Source organism: Stenella coeruleoalba (genome assembly GCF_951394435.1).
Source record: "Stenella coeruleoalba genome assembly, contig: scaffold_52, whole genome shotgun sequence".
Classification (NCBI taxonomy): Eukaryota; Metazoa; Chordata; class Mammalia; order Artiodactyla; family Delphinidae; genus Stenella; species Stenella coeruleoalba.
Window position 1 is genome coordinate 1,087,579 of NW_027646181.1, and position 21,894 is coordinate 1,109,472.

General features: G+C 44.0%; 1 long non-coding RNA gene across 13 annotated transcripts in view; it reads left to right on the forward strand.

Moving 5' to 3' along the window:
* The window catches only part of LOC307181276, a 2,057,065-nt gene that overhangs the window by 957,623 nt on the left and 1,077,548 nt on the right, over positions 1–21,894 (forward strand). The window lies entirely within an intron of this gene.

The window sequence follows — 21,894 nt, forward strand, 5'->3', positions numbered from 1 at the left end:
GTGGCTGTGTCTTTTTGATTTTAATTTCCCTAAGCTATAGGACCATAAGTGGAAGTGCCCTAGGTTCTGTTGCTTTGTTTTTTAGATGTTTCAGGAAACACCATACACTTCTCCTGAGTGGTTGTTGGCAATTTACATCCCACCCATCAGCATAACAAGGCTCCCAGTTCTCCATGGCCTGTCCTGCCTTTCTGGATTTTACACTTTTTTCAGATGGCCCTTTTGACTGGGGGGAAGTGAGACTTCATTGTAGTGCAGATTTCCTTTGCAAGCTTGCTTGGTTGGCCAAAAAGGGCGTATGCGTTTTTTCCTGAATATATTCAGGAAAAAACGCATACGCCCTTTTTGGCCAAGTGCATCATTGTGGACGTTCTGCCTGTTTTCCTATGCTTTCAATGCAATTCCAGTCTACCTCCTGAAATCGGTTTCCTGCAATTCTGCTCCGCTTTCAAGTCCTCTTGGCAGCCTTACTTCAGTCTATTTTTGGACGATAGCTGTCATTTATAACTCTGCAGGTTTGTGAATTACAGTGCTCCTGAGCTCCTTTCTTTGACTCGCTTTCTTGTGACCTGGCCGCAACACCGCAGGATGTCTTCAGGCCCTAATCTGGTTCTGGCACGGCACGCTGAGCCTTTGGTTAATTCCTCTTCCTGGTGGGAAATGAGAGTTAAATTTGCCCATCCAGACACCTCCAGCTAGTCTCTCATTGGTTCTCGCTATTCCTGTTCATCTTCGACTTAAATTGCAAACTGGGCCAAACAGGAGGTTAAAGGGACTGACTCTCCAAGTGGGGAGAGTGTTAGTAAAGCGTCTGGAATGTTGCACCCGAGTACTGGGGTACAAAAACTGAGACATATTTGAACACGTCTCCCGATCACATGGTTGATCATACTCTAGGTTCCACATGCATGTTTTAGCTGAAGGAAGAATACCTTAAACCTGGGTAGTTGAAACCCTTGGAATGGGTACCATGCAATATGACTTCAAAGGGTCTTCATTTGCTCACAGAACGTCTCCAATCCTATCACTGCTGCGTTTATGCCCCTGTACACATGCTTGATTCTCTTTCGGAGACATAGCAATCCATAGGTTTTAAGATACTTACTAGTCAGGTACATTCTTAGGCGTTTAATATGCGGTGTTGAGTCCATTTCGTTGAGCAAGGAGTAGCTCTTGTCTATTCCATATTTGGCTTAAGGAACTTTATCTGTGCTCATTTCAATCTCTGGTTTTATGCAGCACCCCAACTCACCTTTACCCTTAAGCAAGCATAAGTTGGTTTTCTAAATTTGAGACCCTGTTCTGTTCTGTAATTCAGTTCCTGTGTAGCCAAGTTTACATTCCGTGTATTACTGATATCTTATGATGTTTCTTTTTCTGTGTGACTTATTTCAGTTAGAATCATCATACCTGAATCCACTCATTGTGCTGCTAAGGGCCTGATGACACAGATTTCATTGCTGAGTGATATTGCTTTGTAAGTAAATACCACAACTTCTTTATCCATTTTTCAATTTCTGCGATGTTGAACTTGTACTGTAAACGAGGTTCTTGTAAACAGAGGCGTCCCAAACTTTGGGGTGGCTGTGTCTTTTTGATTTTAATTTCCCTAAGCTATAGGACCATAAGTGGCAGTGCCCTAGGCTCTGTTGCTTTGTTTTTTAGATGTTTCAGGAAACACCATACACTTCTCCGGAGTGTCTGTTGGCAATTTACATCCCGCCCATCAGCATAACAAGGCTCCCAGTTCTCCATGGCCTGTCCTGCCTTTCTGGATTTTACACTTTTTTCAGATGGCCCTTTTGACCGGGGGAAGTGAGACTTCATTGTAGTGCAGATTTCCTTTGCAAGCTTGCTTGGTTGGCCAAAAAGGGCGTATGCGTTTTTTCCTGAATATATTCAGGAAAAAACGCATACTTCCTTCTTGGCCAAGTGCATCATTGTGGACGTTCTGCCTCTTTTCCTATGCTTTCAATGCAATTCCAGTCTACCTCCTGAAATCGGTTTCCTGCAATTCTGCCCCGCTTTCAAGTCCTCTTGGCAGCCTTACTTCAGTCTATTTTTGGACGATAGCTGTCATTTATAACTCTGCAGGTTTGTGAATTACAGTGCCCCTGAGCTCCTTTCTTCAACTCGCTTTCTTTTGAGCTGGCCGCAACACCGCAGGATGGCTTCAGGCCCTAATCTGGTTCCGGTACGGCACGCTGAGCCTTTGGTTATTTCCTCTTCCTGGTGGGAAATGAGAGTTAAATTTGCCCGTCCAGACACCTCCAGCTAGCCTCTCATTGGTTCTCGCTATTCCTGTTCATCTTCCGCAGAAATTGCAAACTGTGCCAAACAGGAGGTTAAAGGCACTGACTCTCCAAGTGGGGAGAGTGTTAGTAAAGCGTCTGGAATGTTGCACCCGAGTACCAGGGGCGGAAAACTGAGACATATTTGAACACGTCTCCCGATCACATGGTTGATCATACTCTGGGTTCCACATGCATGTTTTAGCTGAAGGAAGAATACCTAAAACCTGGGTATTTGAAACCCGTGGAATGGGTACCATGCAATATGACTTCAAAGGGTCTTCATTTGCTCACCGAACCTCTCCAATCCTATCACTGCTGCGTTTATGCCCCTGTACACATGCTTGATTCTCTTTCGGAGACATAGCAATCCATAGGTTTTAAGATACTTACTAGTCAGGTACATTCTTAGGCGTTTAATATGCGGTGTTGAGTCCATTTCGTTGAGCAAGGAGTAGCTCTTGTCTATTCCATATTTGGCTTAAGGAACTTTATCTGTGCTCATTTCAATCTCTGGTTTTATGCAGCACCCCAACTCACCTTTACCCTTAAGCAAGCATAAGTTGGTTTTCTAAATTTGAGACCCTGTTCTGTTCTGTAATTCAGTTCCTGTGTAGCCAAGTTTCCATTCCGTGTATTACTGATATCTTATGATGTTTCTTTTTCTGTGTGACTTATTTCAGTTAGAATCATCATACCTGAATCCTCTCATTGTGCTGCTAAGGGCCTGATGACATAGATTTCATTGCTGAGTGATATTGCTTTTTAAGTGAATACCACAACTTCTTTATCCATTTTTCACTTTCTGCGATGTTGAACTTGTACTGTAAACGAGGTTCTTGTAAACAGAGCTGTTCCAAACTTTGGGGTGGCTGTGTCTTTTTGAGTTTAATTTCCCTAAGCTATAGGACCATAAGTGGAAGTGCCGTAGGCTCTGTTGCTTTGTTTTTTAGATGTTTCAGGAAACACCATACACTTCTCCCGAGTGGTTGTTGGCAATTTACATCCTGCCCATCAGCATAACAAGGCTCCCAGTTCTCCATGGCCTGTCCTGCCTTTCTGGATTTTACACTTTTTTCAGATGGCCCTTTTGACCGGGGGGTAGTGAGACTTCATTGTAGTGCAGATTTCCTTTGCAAGCTTGCTTGGTTGGCCAAAAAGGGCGTATGCGTTTTTTCCTGAATATATTCAGGAAAAAACGCATACGCCCTTTTTGGCCAAGTGCATCATTGTGGACGTTCTGCCTCTTTTCCTATGCTTTCAATGCAATTCCAGTCTACCTCCTGAAATCGGTTTCCTGCAATTCTGCCCCGCTCTCAAGTCCTCTTGGCAGCCTTACTTCAGTCTATTTTTGGACGATAGCTGTCATTTATAACTCTGCAGGTTTGTGAATTACAGTGCCCCTGAGCTCCTTTCTTCAACTCGCTTTCTTGTGACCTGGCCGCAACACCGCAGGATGGCTTCAGGCCCTAATCTGGTTCCGGCACGGCATGCTGAGCCTTTGGTTAATTCCTCTTCCTGGTGGGAAATGAGAGTTAAATTTGCCCGTCCAGACACCTCCAGCTAGCCTCTCATTGGTTCTCGCTATTCCTGTTCATCTTCCGCAGAAATTGCAAACTGGGCCAAACAGGAGGTTAAAGGGACTGACTCTCCAAGTGGGGAGAGTGTTAGTAAAGCGTCTGGAATGTTGCACCCGAGTACCAGGGGAGAAAAACTGAGACATATTTGAACACGTCTCCTGATCACATGGTTGATCATACTCTAGGTTCCACATGCATGTTTTACCTGAAGGAAGAATACCTTAAACCTGGGTAGTTGAAACCCGTGGAATGCGTACCATGCAATATGACTTCAAAGGGTCTTCATTTGCTCACCGAACCTCTCCAATCCTATCACTGCTGCGTTTATGCCCCTGTACACATGCTTGATTCTCTTTCGGAGACATAGCAATCCATAGGTTTTAAGATACTTACTAGTCAGGTACATTCTTAGGCGTTTAATATGCGGTGTTGAGTCCATTTCGTTGAGCAAGGAGTAGCTCTTGTCTATTCCATATTTGGCTTAAGGAACTTTATTTGTGCTCATTTCAATCTCTGGTTTTATGCAGCAACCCAACTCACCTTTCCCCTTAAGCAAGCATATGTTGGTTTTCTAAATTTGAGAACCTGTTCTGTTTTGGAATTCAGTTCCTGTGTAGCCAAGTTTACATTCCGTGTATTAGTGATATCTTATGATGTTTCTTTTTCTGTGTGACTTATTTCAGTTAGAATCATCGTACCTGAATCTACTCATTATGCTGCTACGGGCCTGATGACATAGATTTCATTGCTGAGTGATACTGCATTGTACATAAGTACCACATGTTCTTTATCCATTTTTCACTTTCTGCGATGTTGAACTTGTACTGTAAACGAGGTTCTTGTAAACAGAGCCATTCCAAACTTTGGGGTGGCTGTGTCTTTTTGATTTTAATTTCCCTAAGCTATAGGACCATAAGTGGAAGTGCCCTAGGCTCTGTTGCTTTGTTTTTTAGATGTTTCAGGAAACACCATACACTTCTCCCGAGTGTTTGTTGGCAATTTACATCCCGCCCATCAGCATAACAAGGCACCCAGTTCTCAATGGCCTGTTGCCTTTCTGGATTTTACACTTTTTTCAGATGGCCCTTTTGACCGGGGGGAAGTGAGACTTCATTATAGTGCAGATTTCCTTTGCAAGCTTGCTTGGTTGGCCAAAAAGGGCGTATGCGTTTTTTCCTGAATATATTCAGGAAAAAACGCATACGTCCTTTTTGGCCAAGTGCATCATTGTGGACGTTCTGCCTCTTTTCCTATGCTTTCAATGCAATTCCAGTCTACCTCCTGAAATCGGTTTCCTGCAATTCTGCCCCGCTTTCAAGTCCTCTTGGCAGCCTTACTTCAGTCTATTTTTGGACGATAGCTGTCATTTATAACTCTGCAGGTTTGTGAATTACAGTGCCCCTGATCTCCTTACTTCAACTCGCTTTCTTGTGACCTGGCCGCAACACCGCAGGATGGCTTCAGGCCCTAATCTTGTTCCGGCCCGGCATGCTGAGCCTTTGGTTAATTCCTCTTCCTGGTGGGAAATGAGAGTTAAATTTGCCCGTCCAGACACCTCCAGCTAGCCTCTCATTGGTTCTCGCTATTCCTGTTCATCTTCCGCAGAAATTGCAAACTGGGCCAAACAGGAGGTTAAAGGGACTGACTCTCCAAGTCGGGAGAGTGTTAGTAAAGCGTCTGGAATGTTGCACCCGAGTACCAGGGGAGGAAAACTGAGACATATTTGAACACGTCTCCCGTTCACATGGTTGATCATACTCTGGGTTCCACATGCATGTTTTAGCTGAAGGAAGAATACCTTAAACCTGGAGAGTTGAGACCCGTGGAATGGGTACCATGCAATATGACTTCAAAGGGTCTTCATTTGCTCACCGAACCTCTCCAATCCTATCACGGCTGCGTTTATGCCCCTGTACACACGCTTGATTCTCTTTTGGAGACATAGCAATCCATAGGTTTTAAGATACTTACTAGTCAGGTACATTCTTAGGCGTTTAATATGGGGTGTTGAGTCCATTTCGTTGAGCAAGGAGTAGCTCTTGTCTATTCTATATTTGGCTTAAGGAACTTTATCTGTGCTCATTTCAATCTCTGGTTTTATGCAGCACCCCAACTCACCTTTCCCCTTAAGCAAGCATAAGTTGGTTTTCTAAATTTGAGACCCTGTTCTCTTTTGGAATGCAGTTCCTGTGTAGCCAAGTTTACATTCCGTGTATTAGTGATATCTTATGATGTTTCTTTTTCTGTGTGACTTATTTCAGTTAGAATCATCGTACCTGAATCCACTCATTATGCTGCTACGGGCCTGATGACATAGATTTCATTGCTGAGTGATACTGCATTGTACGTAAGTACCACAAGTTCTTTATCCATTTTTCACCTTCTGTGATATTGAACTTGTACGGTAAACGAGGTTCTTGTAAACTGCGGCGTCCCAAACTTTGGGGTGGCTGTGTCTTTTTGATTTTAATTTCCCTAAGCTATAGGACCATAAGTGGAAATGCCCTAGGTTCTGCTGCTTTGTTTTTTAGATGTTTCAGGAAACACCATACACTTCTCCGGAGTGGTTGTTGGCAATTTACATCCCGCCCATCAGCATAACAAGGCTCCCAGTTCTCCATGGCCTGTCCTGCCTTTCTGGATTTTACACTTTTTTCAGATGGCCCTTTTGACCGGGGGGAAGTGAGACTTCATTGTAGTGCAGATTTCCTTTGCAAGCTTGCTTGGTTGGCCAAAAAGGGCGTATGCGTTTTTTCCTGAATATATTCAGGAAAAAACGCATACGCCCTTTTTGGCCAAGTACATCATTGTGGACGTTCTGCCTCTTTTCCTATGCTTTCAATGCAATTCCAGTCTACCTCCTGAAATCGGTTTCCTGCAATTCTGCCCCGCTTTCAAGTCCTCTTGGCAGCCTTACTTCAGTCTATTTTTGGACGATAGCTGTCATTTATAACTCTGCAGGTTTGTGAATTACAGTGCCCCTGAGCTCCTTTCTTCAACTCGCTTTCTTGTGACCTGGCCGCAACACCGCAGAATGGCTTCAGGCCCTAATCTGGTTCCGGCCCGGCATGCTGAGCCTTTGGTTAATTCCTCTTCCTGGTGGGAAATGAGAGTTAAATTTGCCCGTCCAGACACCTCCAGCTAGCCTCTCATTGGTTCTCGCTATTCCTGTTCATCTTCCGCAAAAATTGCAAACTGGGCCAAACAGGAGGTTAAAGGCGCTGACTCTCCAAGTGGGGAGAGTGTTAGTAAAGCGTCTGGAATGTTGCACCCGAGTACCAGGGGAGAAAAACTGAGACATATTTGAACACGTCTCCCGATCACATGGTTGATCATACTCTGGGTTCCACATGCATGTTTTAGCTGAAGGAAGAATACCTAAAACCTGGGTAGTTGAAACCCGTGGAATGGGTACCATGCAATATGACTTCAAAGGGTCTTCATTTGCTCACCGAACCTCTCCAATCCTATCACTGCTGCGTTTATGCCCCTGTACACATGCTTGATTCTCTTTCGGAGACATAGCAATCCATAGGTTTTAAGATACTTACTAGTCAGGTACATTCTTAGGCGTTTAATATGCGGTGTTGAGTCCATTTCGTTGAGCAAGGAGTAGCTCTTGTCTATTCCATATTTGGCTTAAGGAACTTTATCTGTGCTCATTTCAATCTCTGGTTTTATGCAGCAACCCAACTCACCTTTCCCCTTAAGCAAGCATAAGTTGGTTTTCTAAATTTGAGAACCTGTTCTGTTTTGGAATTCAGTTCCTGTGTAGCCAAGTTTACGTTCCGTGTATTACTGATATCTTATGATGTTTCTTTTTCTGTGTGACTTATTTCAGTTAGAATCATCGTACCTGAATCTACTCATTATGCTGCTACGGGCCTGATGACATAGATTTCATTGCTGAGTGATACTGCATTGTACATAAGTACCACAAGTTCTTTATCCATTTTTCACTTTCTGCGATGTTGAACTTGTACTGTAAACGAGGTTCTTGTAAACAGAGCCGTTCCAAACTTTGGGGTGGCTGTGTCTTTTTGATTTTAATTTCCCTAAGCTATAGGACCATAAGTGGAAGTGCACTAGGCTCTGTTGCTTTGTTTTTTAGATGTTTCAGGAAACACCATACACTTCTCCCGAGTGGCTGTTGGCAATTTACATCCCGCCCATCAGCATAACAAGGCACCCAGTTCTCAATGGCCTGTTGCCTTTCTGGATTTTACACTTTTTTCAGATGGCCCTTTTGACCGGGGTGAAGTGAGACTTCATTGTAGTGCAGATTTCCTTTGCAAGCTTGCTTGGTTGGCCAAAAAGGGCGTATGCGTTTTTTCCTGAATATATTCAGGAAAAAACGCATACGCCCTTTTTGGCCAAGTGCATCATTGTGGACGTTCTGCCTCTTTTCCTATGCTTTCAATGCAATTCCAGTCTACCTCCTGAAATCGGTTTCCTGCAATTCTGCCCCGCTTTCAAGTCCTCTTGGCAGCCTTACTTCAGTCTATTTTTGGACGATAGCTGTCATTTATAACTCTGCAGGTTTGTGAATTACAGTGCCCCTGATCTCCTTTCTTCAACTCGCTTTCTTGTGACCTGGCCGCAACACCGCAGGATGGCTTCAGGCCCTAATCTTGTTCCGGCCCGGCATGCTGAGCCTTTGGTTAATTCCTCTTCCTGGTGGGAAATGAGAGTTAAATTTGCCCGTCCAGACACCTCCAGCTAGCCTCTCATTGGTTCTCGCTATTCCTGTTCATCTTCCGCAGAAATTGCAAACTGGGCCAAACAGGAGGTTAAAGGGACTGACTCTCCAAGTCGGGAGAGTGTTAGTAAAGCGTCTGGAATGTTGCACCCGAGTACCAGGGGAGGAAAACTGAGACATATTTGAACACGTCTCCCGTTCACATGGTTGATCATACTCTGGGTTCCACATGCATGTTTTAGCTGAAGGAAGAATACCTAAAACCTGGAGAGTTGAGACCCGTGGAATGGGTACCATGCAATATGACTTCAAAGGGTCTTCATTTGCTCACCGAACCTCTCCAATCCTATCACTGCTGCGTTTATGCCCCTGTACACACGCTTGATTCTCTTTTGGAGACATAGCAATCCATAGGTTTTAAGATACTTACTAGTCAGGTACATTCTTAGGCGTTTAATATGGGGTGTTGAGTCCATTTCGTTGAGCAAGGAGTAGCTCTTGTCTATTCTATATTTGGCTTAAGGAACTTTATCTGTGCTCATTTCAATCTCTGGTTTTATGCAGCACCCCAACTCACCTTTCCCCTTAAGCAAGCATAAGTTGGTTTTCTAAATTTGAGACCCTGTTCTCTTTTGGAATGCAGTTCCTGTGTAGCCAAGTTTACATTCCGTGTATTAGTGATATCTTATGATGTTTCTTTTTCTGTGTGACTTATTTCAGTTAGAATCATCGTACCTGAATCCACTCATTATGCTGCTACGGGCCTGATGACATAGATTTCATTGCTGAGTGATACTGCATTGTACGTAAGTACCACAAGTTCTTTATCCATTTTTCACCTTCTGTGATATTGAACTTGTACGGTAAACGAGGTTCTTGTAAACCGCGGCGTCCCAAACTTTGGGGTGGCTGTGTCTTTTTGATTTTAATTTCCCTAAGCTATAGGACCATAAGTGGAAATGCCCTAGGTTCTGCTGCTTTGTTTTTTAGATGTTTCAGGAAACACCATACACTTCTCCGGAGTGGTTGTTGGCAATTTACATCCCGCCCATCAGCATAACAAGGCTCCCAGTTCTCCATGGCCTGTCCTGCCTTTCTGGATTTTACACTTTTTTCAGATGGCCCTTTTGACCGGGGGGTAGTGAGACTTCATTGTAGTGCAGATTTCCTTTGCAAGCTTGCTTGGTTGGCCAAAAAGGGCGTATGCGTTTTTTCCTGAATATATTCAGGAAAAAACGCATACGCCCTTTTTGGCCAAGTGCATCATTGTGGACGTTCTGCCTCTTTTCCTATGCTTTCAATGCAATTCCAGTCTACCTCCTGAAATCGGTTTCCTGCAATTCTGCCCCGCTTTCAAGTCCTCTTGGCAGCCTTACTTCAGTCTATTTTTGGACGATAGCTGTCATTTATAACTCTGCAGGTTTGTGAATTACAGTGCCCCTGAGCTCCTTTCTTCAACTCGCTTTCTTGTGACCTGGCCGCAACACCGCAGGATGGCTTCAGGCCCTAATCTGATTCCGGCACGGCACGCTGAGCCTTTGGTTATTTCCTCTTCCTGGTGGGAAATGAGAGTTAAATTTGCCCGTCCAGACACCTCCAGCTAGTCTCTCATTGGTTCTCGCTATTCCTGTTCATCTTCCGCAGAAATTGCAAACTGGGCCAAACAGGAGGTTAAAGGCGCTGACTCTCCAAGTGGGGAGAGTGTTAGTAAAGCGTCTGGAATGTTGCACCCAAGTACCAGGGGAGGAAAACTGAGACATATTTGAACACGTCTCCCGTTCACATGGTTGATCATACCTGGGTTCCACATGCATGTTTTAGCTGAAGGAAGAATACCTTAAACCTGGAGAGTTGAGACCCGTGTAATGGGTACCATGCAATATGAATTCAAAGGGTCTTCATTTGCTCACCGAACCTCTCCAATCCTATCACTGCTGCGTTTATGCCCCTGTACACATGCTTGATTCTCTTTTGGAGACATAGCAATCCATAGGTTTTACGATACTTACTAGTCAGGTACATTCTTAGGCGTTTAATATGCGGTGTTGAGTCCATTTCGTTGAGCAAGGAGTAGCTCTTGTCTATTCCATATTTGACTTAAGGAACTTTATCTGTGCTCATTTCAATCTCTGGTTTTATGCAGCACCCCAACTCACCTTTACCCTTAAGCAAGCATAAGTTGGTTTTCTAAATTTGAGACCCTGTTCTGTTCTGTAATTCAGTTCCTGTGTAGCCAAGTTTACATTCCGTGTATTACTGATATCTTATGATGTTTCTTTTTCTGTGTGACTTATTTCAGTTAGAATCATCATACCTGAATCCACTCATTGTGATGCTAAGGGCCTGATGACATAGATTTCATTGCTGAGTGATATTGCTTTGTAAGTAAATACCACAACTTCTTTATCCATTTTTCACTTTCTGCGATGTTGAACTTGTACTGTAAACGAGGTTCTTGTAAACAGAGGCGTCCCAAACTTTGGGGTGGCTGTGTCTTTTTGATTTTAATTTCCCTAAGCTATAGAACCATAAGTGGCAGTGCCCTAGGCTCTGTTGCTTTGTTTTTTAGATGTTTCAGGAAACACCATACACTTCTCCCGAGTGTCTGTTGGCAATTTACATCCCGCCCATCAGCATAACAAGGCTCCCAGTTCTCCATGGCCTGTCCTGCCTTTCTGGATTTTACACTTTTTTCAGATGGCCCTTTTGACCGGGGGGAAGTGAGACTTCATTGTAGTGCAGATTTCCTTTGCAAGCTTGCTTGGTTGGCCAAAAAGGGCGTATGCGTTTTTTCCTGAATATATTCAGGAAAAAACGCATACGCACTTTTTGGCCAAGTGCATCATTGTGGACGTTCTGCCTCTTTTCCTATGCTTTCAATGCAATTCCAGTCTACCTCCTGAAATCGGTTTCCTGCAATTCTGCCCCGCTTTCAAGTCCTCTTGGCAGCCTTACTTCAGTCTATTTTTGGATGATAGCTGTCATTTACAACTCTGCAGGTTTGTGAATTACAGTGCCCCTGAGCTCCTTTCTTCAACTTGCTTTCTTGTGACCTGGCCGCAACACCGCAGGATGGCTTCAGGCCCTAATCTGGTTCCGGCACGGCACGCTGAGCCTTTGGTTATTTCCTCTTCCTGGTGGAAAATGAGAGTTAAATTTGCCCGTCCAGACACCTCCAGCTAGTCTCTCATTGGTTCTCGCTATTCCTGTTCATCTTCCGCAGAAATTGCAAACTGGGCCAAACAGGAGGTTAAAGGCGCTGACTCTCCAAGTGGGGAGAGTGTTAGTAAAGCGTCTGGAATGTTGCACCCGAGTACCAGGGGAGGAAAACTGACACATATTTGAACACATCTCCCGTTCACATGGTTGATCATACTTGGGTTCCACATGCATGTTTTAGCTGAAGGAAGAATACCTTAAACCTGGAGAATTAAGACCCGTGTAATGGGTACCATGCAATATGACTTCAAAGGGTCTTCATTTGCTCACCGAACCTCTCCAATCCTATCACTGCTGCGTTTATGCCCCTGTACACATGCTTGATTCTCTTTCGGAGACATAGCAATCCATAGGTTTTAAGATACTTACAAGTCAGGTACATTCTTAGGCGTTTAATATGCGGTGTTGAGTCCATTTCGTTGAGCAAGGAGTAGCTCTTGTCTATTCCATATTTGGCTTAAGGAACTTTATCTGTGCTCATTTCAATCTCTGGTTTTATGCAGCACCCCAACGCACCTTTACCCTTAAGCAAGCATAAGTTGTTTTTCTAAATATGAGACCCTGTTCTGTTCTGTAATTCAGTTCCTGTGTAGCCAAGTTTACATTCCGTGTATTACTGATATCTTATGATGTTTCTTTTTCTGTGTGACTTACTTCAGTTAGAATCATCATACCTGAATCCACTCATTGTGCTGCTAAGGGCCTGATGACATAGATTTCATTGCTGAGTGATATTGCTTTGTAAGTGAATACCACAACTTCTTTATCCATTTTTCACTTTCTGCGATGTTGAACTTGTACTGTAAATGAGGTTCTTGTAAACAGAGCCGTTCCAAACTTTGGGGTGGCTGTGTCTTTTTGATTTTAATTTACCTAAGCTATAGGACCATAAGTGGAAGTGCCCTAGGCTCTGTTGCTTTGTTTTTTAGATGTTTCAGGAAACACCATACACTTCTCCCGAGTGGCTGTTGGCAATTTACATCCCGCCCATCAGCATAACAAGGCTCCCAGTTCTCAATGGCCTGTTGCCTTTCTGGATTTTACACTTTTTTCAGATGGCCCTTTTGACCGGGGGGAAGTGAGACTTCATTGTAGTGCAGATTTCCTTTGCAAGCTTGCTTGGTTGGCCAAAAAGGGCGTATGCGTTTTTTCCTGAATATATTCAGGAAAAAACGCATACGCCCTTTTTGGCCAAGTGCATCATTGTGGACGTTCTGCCTCTTTTCCTATGCTTTCAATGCAATTCCAGTCTACCTCCTGAAATCGGTTTCCTGCAATTCTGCCCCGCTTTCAAGTCCTCTTGGCAGCCTTACTTCAGTCTATTTTTGGACGATAGCTGTCATTTATAACTCTGCAGGTTTGTGAATTACAGTGCCCCTGATATCCTTTCTTCAACTCGCTTTCTTGTGACCTGGCCGCAACACCGCAGGATGGCTTCAGGCCCTAATCTTGTTCCGGCCCGGCATGCTGAGCCTTTGGTTAATTCCTCTTCCTGGTGGGAAATGAGAGTTAAATTTGCCCGTCCAGACACCTCCAGCTAGCCTCTCATTGGTTCTCGCTATTCCTGTTCATCTTCCGCAGAAATTGCAAACTGGGCCAAACAGGAGGTTAAAGGGACTGACTCTCCAAGTCGGGAGAGTGTTAGTAAAGCGTCTGGAATGTTGCACCCGAGTACCAGGGGAGGAAAACTGAGACATATTTGAACACGTCTCCCGTTCACATGGTTGATCATACTCTGGGTTCCACATGCATGTTTTAGCTGAAGGAAGAATACCTTAAACCTGGAGAGTTGAGACCCGTGGAATGGGTACCATGCAATATGACTTCAAAGGGTCTTCATTTGCTCACCGAACCTCTCCAATCCTATCACTGCTGCGTTTATGCCCCTGTACACACGCTTGATTCTCTTTTGGAGACATAGCAATCCATAGGTTTTAAGATACTTACTAGTCAGGTACATTCTTAGGCGTTTAATATGGGGTGTTGAGTCCATTTCGTTGAGCAAGGAGTAGCTCTTGTCTATTCTATATTTGGCTTAAGGAACTTTATCTGTGCTCATTTCAATCTCTGGTTTTATGCAGCACCCCAACTCACCTTTCCCCTTAAGCAAGCATAAGTTGGTTTTCTAAATTTGAGACCCTGTTCTCTTTTGGAATGCAGTTCCTGTGTAGCCAAGTTTACATTCCGTGTATTAGTGATATCTTATGATGTTTCTTTTTCTGTGTGACTTATTTCAGTTAGAATCATCATACCTGAATCCACTCATTGTGCTGCTACGGGCCTGATGACATAGATTTCATTGCTGAGTGATACTGCATTGTACGTAAGTACCACAAGTTCTTTATCCATTTTTCACTTTCTGTGATATTGAACTTGTACGGTAAACGAGGTTCTTGTAAACGGAGGCGTCCCAAACTTTGGGGTGGCTGTGTCTTTTTGATTTTAATTTCCCTAAGCTATAGGACCATAAGTGGAAGTGCCCTAGGCTCTGTTGCTTTGTTTTTTAGATGTTTCAGGAAACACCATACACTTCTCCCGAGTGGTTGTTGGCAATTTACATCCCGCCCATCAGCATAACAAGGCTCCCAGTTCTCCATGGCCTGTCCTGCCTTTCTGGATTTTACACTTTTTTCAGATGGCCCTTTTGACCGGGGGGAAGTGAGACTTCATTGTAGTGCAGATTTCCTTTGCAAGCTTGCTTGGTTGGCCAAAAAGGGCGTATGCGTTTTTTCCTGAATATATTCAGGAAAAAACGCATACGCCCTTTTTGGCCAAGTGCATCATTGTGGACGTTCTGCCTCTTTTCCTATGCTTTCAATGCAATTCCAGTCTACCTCCTGAAATCGGTTTCCTGCAATTCTGCCCCGCTTTCAAGTCCTCTTGGCAGCCTTACTTCAGTCTATTTTTGGACGATAGCTGTCATTTATAACTCTGCAGGTTTGTGAATTACAGTGCCCCTGAGCTCCTTTCTTCAACTCGCTTTCTTGTGAGCTGGCCGCAACACCGCAGGATGGCTTCAGGTCCTAATCTGGTTCTGGCACGGCACGCTGAGCCTTTGGTTAATTCCTCTTCCTGGTGGGAAATGAGAGTTAAATTTGCCCGTCCAGACACCTCCAGCTAGTCTCTCATTGGTTCTCGCTATTCCTGTTCATCTTCCGCAGAAATTGCAAACTGTGCGAAACAGGAGGTTAAAGGCGCTGACTCTCCAAGTGGGGAGAGTGTTAGTAAAGCGTCTGGAATGTTGCACCCGAGTACCAGGGGAGGAAAACTGAGACATATTTGAACACGTCTCCCGATCACATGGTTGATCATACTCTGGGATCCACATGCATGTTTTAGCTGAAGGAAGAATACCTAAAACCTGGGTAGTTGAAACCCGTGGAATGGGTACCATGCAATATGACTTCAAAGGGTCTTCATTTGCTCACCGAACCTCTCCAATCCTATCACTGCTGCGTTTATGCCCCTGTACACATGCTTGATTCTCTTTCAGAGACATAGCAATCCATAGGTTTTAAGATACTTACTAGTCAGGTACATTCTTAGGCGTTTAATATGCGGTGTTGAGTCCATTTCGTTGAGCAAGGAGTAGCTCTTGTCTATTCCATATTTGGCTTAAGGAACTTTATCTGTGCTCATTTCAATCTCTGGTTTTATGCAGCAACCCAACTCACCTTTCCCCTTAAGCAAGCATAAGTTGGTTTTCTAAACTTGAGAACCTGTTCTGTTTTGGAATTCAGTTCCTGTGTAGCCAAGTTTACATTCCGTGTATTAGTGATATCTTATGCTGTTTCTTTTTCTGTGTGACTTATATCAGTTAGAATCATCGTACCTGAATCTACTCATTATGCTGCTACGGGCCTGATGACATAGATTTCATTGCTGAGTGATACTGCATTGTACGTAAGTACCACAAGTTCTTTATCCATTTTTCACTTTCTGCGATGTTGAACTTGTACTGTAAAGGAGGTTCTTGTAAACAGAGGCGTCCCCAACTTTGGGGTGGCTGTGTCTTTTTGATTTTAATTTCCCTAAGCTATAGGACCATAAGTGGCAGTGCCCTAGGCTCTGTTGCTTTGTTTTTTAGATGTTTCAGGAAACACCATACACTTCTCCCGAGTGGTTGTTGGCAATTTACATCCCGCCCATCAGCATAACAAGGCTCCCATTTCTCCATGGCCTGTCCTGCCTTTCTGGATTTTACACTTTTTTCAGATGGCCCTTTTGACCGGGGGGAAGTGAGACTTCATTGTAGTGCAGATTTCCTTTGCAAGCTTGCTTGGTTGGCCAAAAAGGGCGTATGCGTTTTTTCCTGAATATATTCAGGAAAAAACACATACGCCCTTTTTGGCCAAGTGCATCATTGTGGACGTTCTGCCTCTTTTCCTATGCTTTCAATGCAATTCCAGTCTACCTCCTGAAATCGGTTTCCTGCAATTCTGCCCCGCTTTCAAGTCCTCTTGGCAGCCTTACTTCAGTCTATTTTTGGACGATAGCTGTCATTTATAACTCTGCAGGTTTGTGAATTACAGTGCCCCTGAGCTCCTTTCTTCAACTCGCTTTCTTGTGACCTGGCCGCAACACCGCAGGATGGCTTCAGGCCCTAATCTGGTTCCGGTACGGCACGCTGAGCCTTTGGTTATTTCCTCTTCCTGGTGGGAAATGAGAGTTAAATTTGCCCATCCAGGCACCTCCAGCTAGCCTCTCATTGGTTCTTGCTATTCCTGTTCATCTTCCGCAGAAATTGCAAACTGGGCCAAACAGGAGGTTAAAGGCGCTGACTCTCCAAGTGGGGAGAGTGTTAGTAAAGCGTCTGGAATGTTGCACCCGAGTACCAGGGGAGGAAAACTGAGACATATTTGAACACGTCTCCCGATCACATGGTTGATCATACTCCGGGTTCCACATGCATGTTTTAGCTGAAGGAAGAATACCTAAAACCTGGGTAGTTGAAACCCGTGGAATGGGTACCATGCAATATGACTTCAAAGGGTCTTCATTTGCTCACCAAACCTCTCCAATCCTATCACTGCTGCGTTTATGCCCCTGTACACACGCTTGATTCTCTTTTGGAGACATAGCAATCCATAGGTTTTAAGATACTTACTAGTCAGGTACATTCTTAGGCGTTTAATATGCGGTGTTGAGTCCATTTCGTTGAGCAAGGAGTAGCTCTTGTCTATTCCATATTTGGCTTAAGGAACTTTATCTGTGCTCATTTCAATCTCTGGTTTTATGCAGCACCCCAACTCACCTTTACTCTTAAGCAAGAATAAGTTGGTTTTCTAAATTTGAGACCCTGTTCTGTTCTGTAATTCAGTTCCTGTGTAGCCAAGTTTACATTCCGTGTATTACTGATATCTTATGATGTTTCTTTTTCTGTGTGACTTATTTCAGTTAGAATCATCATACCTGCATCCACTCATTGTGCTGCTAAGGGCCTGATGACACAGATTTCATTGCTGAGTGATATTGCTTTGTAAGTAAATACCACAACTTCTTTATCCATTTTTCACTTTCTGCGATGTTGAACTTGTACTGTAAACGAGGTTCTTGTAAACAGAGCCGTTCCAAACTTTGGGGTGGCTGTGTCTTTTTGATTTTAATTTCCCTAAGCTATAGGACCATAAGTGGAAATGCCCTAGGTTCTGTTGCTTTGTTTTTTAGATGTTTCAGGAAACACCATACACTTCTCCCGAGTGGTTGTTGGCAATTTACATCCCGCCCATCAGCATAACAAGGCTCCCAGTTCTCCATGGCCTGTCCTGCCTTTCTGGATTTTACACTTTTTTCAGATGGCCCTTTTGACCGGGGGGAAGTGAGACTTCATTGTAGTGCAGATTTCCTTTGCAAGCTTGCTTGGTTGGCCAAAAAGGGCGTATGCGTTTTTTCCTGAATATATTCAGGAAAAAACGCATACGCCCTTTTTGGCCAAGTGCATCATTGTGGACGTTCTGCCTCTTTTCCTATGCTTTCAATGCAATTCCAGTCTACCTCCTGAAATCGGTTTCCTGCAATTCTGCCCCGCTTTCAAGTCCTCTTGGCAGCCTTACTTCAGTCTATTTTTGGACGATAGCTGTCATTTATAACTCTGCAGGTTTGTGAATTACAGTGCCCCTGAGCTCCTTTCTTCAACTCGCTTTCTTGTGACCTGGCCGCAACACCGCAGGATGGCTTCAGGCCCTAATCTGGTTCCGGTACGGCACGCTGAGCCTTTGGTTATTTCCTCTTCCTGGTGGGAAATGAGAGTTAAATTTGCCCGTCCAGACACCTCCAGCTAGCCTCTCATTGGTTCTCGCTATTCCTGTTCATCTTCCGCAGAAATTGCAAACTGGGCCAAACAGGAGGTTAAAGGCGCTGACTCTCCAAGTGGGGAGAGTGTTAGTAAAGCGTCTGGAATGTTGCACCCGAGTACCAGGGGAGGAAAACTGAGACATATTTGAACACGTCTCCCGATCACATGGTTGATCATACTCCGGGTTCCACATGCATGTTTTAGCTGAAGGAAGAATACCTAAAACCTGGGTAGTTGAAACCCGTGGAATGGGTACCATGCAATATGACTTCAAAGGGTCTTCATTTGCTCACCAGACCTCTCCAATCCTATCACTGCTGCGTTTATGCCCCTGTACACACGCTTGATTCTCTTTTGGAGACATAGCAATCCATAGGTTTTAAGATACTTACTAGTCAGGTACATTCTTAGGCGTTTAATATGGGGTGTTGAGTCCATTTCGTTGAGCAAGGAGTAGCTCTTGTCTATTCCATATTTGGCTTAAGGAACTTTATCTGTGCTCATTTCAATCTCTGGTTTTATGCAGCACCCCAACTCACCTTTACTCTTAAGCAAGAATAAGTTGGTTTTCTAAATTTGAGACCCTGTTCTGTTCTGTAATTCAGTTCCTGTGTAGCCAAGTTTACATTCCGTGTATTACTGATATCTTATGATGTTTCTTTTTCTGTGTGACTTATTTCAGTTAGAATCATCATACCTGAATCCACTCATTGTGCTGCTAAGGGCCTGATGACACAGATTTCATTGCTGAGTGATATTGCTTTGTAAGTAAATACCACAACTTCTTTATCCATTTTTCACTTTCTGCGATGTTGAACTTGTACTGTAAACGAGGTTCTTGTAAACAGAGCCGTTCCAAACTTTGGGGTGGCTGTGTCTTTTTGATTTTAATTTCCCTAAGCTATAGGACCATAAGTGGAAGTGCCCTAGGTTCTGTTGCTTTGTTTTTTAGATGTTTCAGGAAACACCATACACTTCTCCCGAGTGGTTGTTGGCAATTTACATCCCGCCCATCAGCATAACAAGGCTCCCAGTTCTCCATGGCCTGTCCTGCCTTTCTGGATTTTACACTTTTTTCAGATGGCCCTTTTGACCGGGGGGAAGTGAGACTTCATTGTAGTGCAGATTTCCTTTGCAAGCTTGCTTGGTTGGCCAAAAAGGGCGTATGCGTTTTTTCCTGAATATATTCAGGAAAAAACGCATACGCCCTTTTTGGCCAAGTGCATCATTGTGGACGTTCTGCCTCTTTTCCTATGCTTTCAATGCAATTCCAGTCTACCTCCTGAAATCGGTTTCCTGCAATTCTGCCCCGCTTTCAAGTCCTCTTGGCAGCCTTACTTCAGTCTATTTTTGGACGATAGCTGTCATTTATAACTCTGCAGGTTTGTGAATTACAGTGCCCCTGAGCTCCTTTCTTCAACTCGGTTTCTTTTGAGCTGGCCGCAACACCGCAGGATGGCTTCAGGCCCTAATCTGGTTCCGGTACGGCACGCTGAGCCTTTGGTTATTTCCTCTTCCTGTTGGGAAATGAGAGTTAAATTTGCCCGTCCAGACACCTCCAGCTAGCCTCTCATTGGTTCTCGCTATTCCTGTTCATCTTCCGCAGAAATTGCAAACTGTGCCAAACAGGAGGTTAAAGACGCTGACTCTCCAAGTGGGGAGAGTGTTAGTAAAGCGTCTGGAATGTTGCACCCGAGTACCAGGGGAGGAAAACTGAGACATATTTGAACACGTCTCCCGTTCACATGGTTGATCATACTCTGGGTTCCACATGCATATTTTAGCTGAAGGAAGAATACCTAAAACCTGGGTAGTTGAAACCCGTGTAATGGGTACCATGCAATATGACTTCAAAGGGTCTTCATTTGCTCACCGAACCTCTCCAATCCTATCACTGCTGCGTTTATGCCCCTGTACACATGCTTGATTCTCTTTCGGAGACATAGCAATCCATAGGTTTTAAGATACTTACTAGTCAGGTACATTCTTAGGCGTTTAATGTGCGGTGTTGAGTCCATTTCGTTGAGCCAGGAGTAGCTCTTGTCTATTCCATATTTGGCTTAAGGAACTTTATCTGTGCTCATTTCAATCTCTGGTTTTATGCAGCACCCCAACTCACCTTTACCCTTAAGCAAGCATAAGTTGGTTTTCTAAATTTGAGACCCTGTTCTGTTTTGGAATGCAGTTCCTCTGTAGCCAAGTTTACATTCCGTGTATTAGGGATATCTTATGATGTTTCTTTTTCTGTGTGACTTATTTCAGTTAGAATCATCGTACCTGAATCCACTCATTATGCTGCTACGGGCCTGATGACATAGATTTCATTGCTGAGTGATACTGCATTGTACGTAAGTACCACAAGTTCTTTATCCATTTTTCACTTTCTGTGATATTGAACTTGTATGGTAAACGAGGTTCTTGTAAACGGAGGCGTCCCAAAATTTGGGGTGGCTGTGTCTTTTTGATTTTAATTTCCCTAAGCTATAGGACCATAAGTGGAAGTGCCCTAGGCTCTGTTGCTTTGTTTTTTAGATGTTTCAGGAAACACCATACACTTCTCCCGAGTGGTTGTTGGCAATTTACATCCCGCCCATCAGCATAACAAGGCTCCCAGTTCTCCATGGCCTGTCCTGCCTTTCTGGATTTTACACTTTTTTCAGATGGCCCTTTTGACCGGGGGGAAGTGAGACTTCATTGTAGTGCAGATTTCCTTTGCAAGCTTGCTTGGTTGGCCAAAAAGGGCGTATGTGTTTTTTCCTGAATATATTCAGGAAAAAACGCATACGCCCTTTTTGGCCAAGTGCATCATTGTGGACGTTCTGCCTCTTTTCCTATGCTTTCAATGCAATTCCAGTCTACCTCCTGAAATCGGTTTCCTGCAATTCCGCCCCGCTTTCAAGTCCTCTTGGCAGCCTTACTTCAGTCTATTTTTGGACGATAGCTGTCATTTATAACTCTGCAGGTTTGTGAATTACAGTGCCCCTGAGCTCCTTTCTTCAACTTGCTTTCTTGTGACCTGGCCGCAACACCGCAGGATGGCTTCAGGCCCTAATCTGGTTCCGGCATGGCATGCTGAGCCTTTGGTTATTTCCTCTTCCTGGTGGGAAATGAGAGTTAAATTTGCCCGTCCAGACACCTCCAGCTAGTCTCTCATTGGTTCTCGCTATTCCTGTTCATCTTCCGCAGAAATTGCAAACTGGGCCAAACAGGAGGTTAAAGGCGCTGACTCTCCAAGTGGGGAGAGTGTTAGTAAAGCGTCTGGAATGTTGCACCCGAGTACCAGGGGAGGAAAACTGAGACATATTTGAACACGTCTCCCGTTCACATGGTTGATCATACTTGGGTTCCACATGCATGTTTTAGCTGAAGGAAGAATACCTTAAACCTAGAGAGTTAAGACCCGTGTAATGGGTACCATGCAATATGACTTCAAAGGGTCTTCATTTGCTCACCGAACGTCTCCAATCCTATCACTGCTGCGTTTATGCCCCTGTACACATGCTTGATTCTCTTTCGGAGACATAGCAATCCATAGGTTTTAAGATACTTACTAGTCAGGTACATTCTTAGGCGTTTAATATGCGGTGTTGAGTCCATTTCGTTGAGCAAGGAGTAGCTCTTGTCTATTCCATATTTGACTTAAGGAACTTTATCTGTGCTCATTTCAATCTCTGGTTTTATGCAGCATCCCAACTCACCTTTACCCTTAAGCAAGCATAAGTTGGTTTTCTAAATTTGAGACCCTGTTCTGTTCTGTAATTCAGTTCCTGTGTAGCCAAGTTTACATTCCGTGTATTACTGATATCTTAT